Source organism: Eumetopias jubatus, unplaced genomic scaffold, assembly GCF_037043125.1.
Source record: "Eumetopias jubatus isolate StellerSeaLion01/CBP00866 unplaced genomic scaffold, mEumJub1_p1.0 scaffold_1, whole genome shotgun sequence".
NCBI classification, from domain to species: Eukaryota; Metazoa; Chordata; class Mammalia; order Carnivora; family Otariidae; genus Eumetopias; species Eumetopias jubatus.
This window is the reverse complement of record NW_028274807.1, coordinates 112,072,057-112,076,725: the sequence shown is the minus strand read 5'-3', so window position 1 is coordinate 112,076,725 and position 4,669 is coordinate 112,072,057. Positions and strand designations below refer to the sequence as shown.

Sequence of the window (4,669 nt, the reverse complement as noted above, 5' to 3'; positions counted from 1 at the left end):
TGAGCCAGAGATCTGATGTGTAAGACAGAAAACCGGCTGAAGACTCACAAGTCACTACTCTTGGAATTGGAATTATATTTCAATCAGGAGGACGTGTTTTCGTTTTTCCATTCCATTTTTTTAAATAATTTTTAAATGCAAAGCTTCTATAATTTTATTTTAAATGAAAGGAAATATTTTGAAGTGGGTATAAATATTAGTTCTTTTTGACAGATGAAAAAGTGAAGTTCTACCGGCCTAAATTCCTCATCCGAGGACTCCAACCTGTGAAGTTTCATGGCTGGGACTTGAAGCCAGATTTCAGCCTCGAAGCTTCAGAGTTCTTTCTGCTACACTTGGCCCTTCTCATCTCTGTCATTTCCCTGCATGTTTCATTTGCAGATATTTTCCTGAAATCAGGGCCCAATCACTAGAAAGTGAAAATATACAGGGGTTACAAATGGCCTGCCTACTTCTCCACAAATTGTCATTGAATGTAATTCCTTAGGTATTTATATAACTCAGTGATGGTGACACAGGGGCTTGCCCCGTATTGGGAAAGCAGGGTGTTACAGCAGACTAAAGACTCTGGAATCAGACTGGCTGGGCCTGAATCCCAGCCTCCCACCTCCCACTGCTGGGCAAGTTTCTGTACCTTTTTCCTCATCTGTATAAAGGGTATAATAATATCTACCTCTTAGGGTCGTCATGGTAACTAAATATTGTAATCCATACTAAGCATTTGGAACAATGACTGAGATTTAGTGAGAACCTAATAAATCCTGGTTAATAGTCTTTGGAAGGACAGAGATTTGTGGTGACCGTACTCCATACATAACGACTTGAAATGCATAAAGAACTCTGCCATCTGGAGGAAACCGATTAAGTGCCACAGACGAGGTATTAACCAGGTATTATTAAGGTTCTAACTAGGGAAGCAGGAGCCAAAGGAGGAAGCAGTTCGAGAAGGCCTGTGGGTAGGGGGAGGATTCTAAAAGATAGAACAGAGACACTTAGGTTTCCCAACAAAATGGCGACTAGAATTATTATTTGATTTAATAGTTGTTTAAAGCAGTGCAACCCCTGGTGCCAAGCTTCAGGAGTGAGACATAGGAAATGGAAAGGCTTCCAGAATTTTCCAGCTACCCATTCTAAGGAAGCACCTGACCTGAATAGCTGAACTTTTCTGTCAGCTACTGTGTGGTGAGGCTACCAGGCTCCAGGAAGACAAGTGCAGTATTCCTGCCAAGGATACTGAAACTTCCAGGTTACAGTCTGCCCTCCCCTTCAATCCTCACTTACTCTGTGACTCCCTAAGTCACATAGCTCCTTAGGGACCCCCTCCTCACTTCCTCTTCACCCCTTCCCCCTTCTGCCTCCTTGCCTTCCATGCAATTCTATCTAATGATGTTTTTGTGAAGGCTAACTAAGACACAAAATCAGTTGGTGAATATAAAAAATGCCCTGTGGTTAAATGATGATTAAACAAGAAATAAAAATCAAACCAACAAAGCATAACTACCTTTTAATCTTCACGTGTACTAGCTTGCTCACTCTCAAAATGAATGATTTCAGAATTAATTGGGCCTCAGACTCTCAGGCATGATACTGCTATTTTTTAGAGGAGTAAACTGCGATACAGAAGCAATTTGCCTGATAGAAGCCCATGAGTCAGGAGTAGAGTCAGCGAGAGTCCTAAAAGACCTGACCCCTGGCTGGACTAGCAGCCCAAAGGTAACCCCCAATTTACTTTAGACTGAGACTTTCTGCTACACGTTCTGGTGGCTCAGAGGGCTGTCCTCAGGGCTATAAAGGGAAGCTACCGAAAAAGTCCTCTAACCATGTTAATAACCTGGAGAAGTCCTCCAGCCTCGGGAGTGGTAACTTTGTCCTTTTAATTTCCCAGAACAAATACATATATATGCATTTGTATATGTATATGTTTGTGTATATGTATACATACACAAACACTGTGTGTGTGTTTGTGTGTGTGTGTGTATGCTATATGTATGTTTTATATATATTATATATATAACTTGGACCTTGACTACATAAATAATTCTTGCAATTTAGCAATAAGAAGACAACTGAATAGAAAATGAGCAAAAGATTTCAATAGATAAAAGAAGATATATACAATTGGCCAATAAGCACATAAAAAGAGGCTCAAATCATTAATCATCAGGGAAATGCAAATTCAAACCACAAAAGTATACCACTTCATATCCGTTCCAGTGGCCAAAATTGAAAATACTCACAGTACGAGGTGTTGTCAAGCTTGTAGAGGAGCTAGGACTCTCACACATTGCTGATGGCAGTGTAATATGATACAGCTACCCGAGAAAATTATCTGACAATTTCTTACAAGGTGTCCATATGACCTAGCAATTCTATTTCTAGGTATTCAACCAAGAGAAATGAAAACATGTCCACACAAAGACTTGTACACAAATGTTCATAGCAGTCTGTGGAAGGCAGCCTCTCACATGGATCCCAGTGATCTCCGCCTCCTAGAATTCATGCCTTTATGAACACCCTCCCCTTGAGGGTGAGCTGAAGCTAGTGACTTCTCTCTCACAAAGAGATTATGGCAAAAGTGAGGGGATGCCACTTCTGAGATTAGGTTCAAAAAGACTGGTTTTCATCTTTTTGCTCTCTCCTACTCTCTTCCTCACTCACTCTGATGAAGCCCTTGGGCATATTATGAGCTTCTCTTCGAAGAGACCCATATGACAAGAAATTGAGAGAGGCCCCTGACCAACAGCCAGAGAGGAACTGAGGCTCTCAGTCTGATAGCCCTCAAGAAATGGAATCCTGCCAAACACTGTCAAGAGGAGAATGAGCAGCCTGGCCAACACCCTGCTTACAGATTTGTGGGAGACCTGGAGGCAGAAGCACCCAGCTGAGCTAGACCCAAACTCTTGACCCATAGAAGCTGTGATATAATAATATTTCCTTTTTAAATCACTAAGTTTTCTTTTTCGCAATGGGTCTGCTGCCAGAACACAGTTGTGAAAAGTACTGCTCAACCTAAACCAAAATGGGAAAGGAAAAGACTCACATCAACATCGTCGTCATTGGACACGTAGATCCAGGCAAGTCTACCACTACTCGTCATCTGATCTACCAGTGTGGTGGGATTGACAAAAGAACTATAGAAAATTTTGAGAAGGAGGCTGTTGAGATGGGAAAGGGGTCCTTCAAGTATGCCTGGGTCTTGGATAAACGGAAAGTTGAGTGTGAACATGGTATCACCATTGATATCTCCCTGTGGAAATTTGAGACCAGCAAGTATTATGTGACCATCACTGAAGCCTCAGGACAAAGAGACTTTATCAAAAACAGGATTCCAGGCACATCTCGGGCTGATTGTGCTGTCCTGATTGTTGCTGTTGGTGTTGGTGAATTTGAAGCCGGTATCTCCAAGAATGGGCAGACCCGTGAGCACGCCCTTCCGGCTTACACACTGGGTGTAAAACAACTAATTGCTGGTGTTAACAAAATGGATTCCACTGAGCCCACCTACAGCCAGAAGAGATATGAGGAAATCATTAAGGAAGTCAGCACCTACATTAGGAAAATTGGTTACAACCCCAACACTGTGCCAATTTCTGGTTGGAATGGTGACAACATGCTGAAGCCAAGTGCTAATATGCCTTGGTTCAAAGGATGGAAAGTCATCTGTAAAGATGGGAATGCCAGTGGAACCACACTGCTTGAAGCTCTGGGTTGCAATCGGCCACCAGCTCGTCCAACTGACAAGCCCTTGCGTCTGCCTCTCTAGGACGTCTACGAAATTGGTGGTATTGGTACTGTCCCTGTGGGCCAAGTGGAGACTGGTGTCCTTAAACCTGGCATGATGGTCATCTTTGCTCCAGTCAATGTTACAAGTGAAGTAAAGTCTGTTGAAATGCACCATGAAGCTTTGAGTGAGGCTCTTCCTGGGGACAATGTGGGCTTCAATGTCAAGAACTGAACCGTCAAAGATGTTTGTCGCAGCAATGTGGCTGGTGACAGCAAAAATGACCCACCCGTGGAAGCAGCTGGCTTCACGATTCAGGTGATTATCCTGAACCATCCAGGCCAGATCAGTGCTGCATATGCACCTGTGCTGGATTGTCACACAGCTCACATTGCTTGCAAGTTTGCTGAGCTGAAGGAGAAGATAGATCGTCGTTCTGGAAAAAAGCTGGAAGATGGTCCCAAGTTCTTGAAATCTGGTGATGCTGCCATTGTTGATATGGTTCCTGGCAAGCCTATGTGTGTTGAGAGCTTCTCTGACTATCCTCCTCTGGGCCGCTTTGCTGTTCATGACATGGGACAGATGGTTGCTGTGGGTGTCATCAAAGCAGTGCACAAGAAGGCAGCTGCAGATGGCACGGTCACCAAGTCTGCCCAGAAAGCTCAGAAGGCTAAATGAATAGTATCCCCAATGCCTGCCCCACCCCCAGTCTTAATCAGTGGTGAAAGCACAGTCTCAGAACTGTTTGCGTCAGCTGGCCATTTAAGTTTAATAGTAAAAGACTCGTTCATGATAACAATGCATCATAAAATCTTCAGAAGGAAAGGAGACTATTTTGTGGACCATTTGGGTTTTTTTTGTGTGTGTGGCAGTTTTAAGTTATTAGTTTTTAAAATCAGTACTTTTTAATGGAAACAACTTGACCAAAAATCTGTCACAGAATTTTAA

At 42.9% G+C, this 4,669-nt stretch overlaps 1 pseudogene; it reads left to right on the top strand.

Moving 5' to 3' along the window:
- The first annotated feature begins 3,008 nt into the window (after positions 1 to 3,008).
- On the top strand, positions 3,009 to 4,399 carry LOC114209128 (elongation factor 1-alpha 1 pseudogene; annotated as a pseudogene).
- The last annotated feature ends 270 nt before the right edge of the window (positions 4,400 to 4,669 follow it).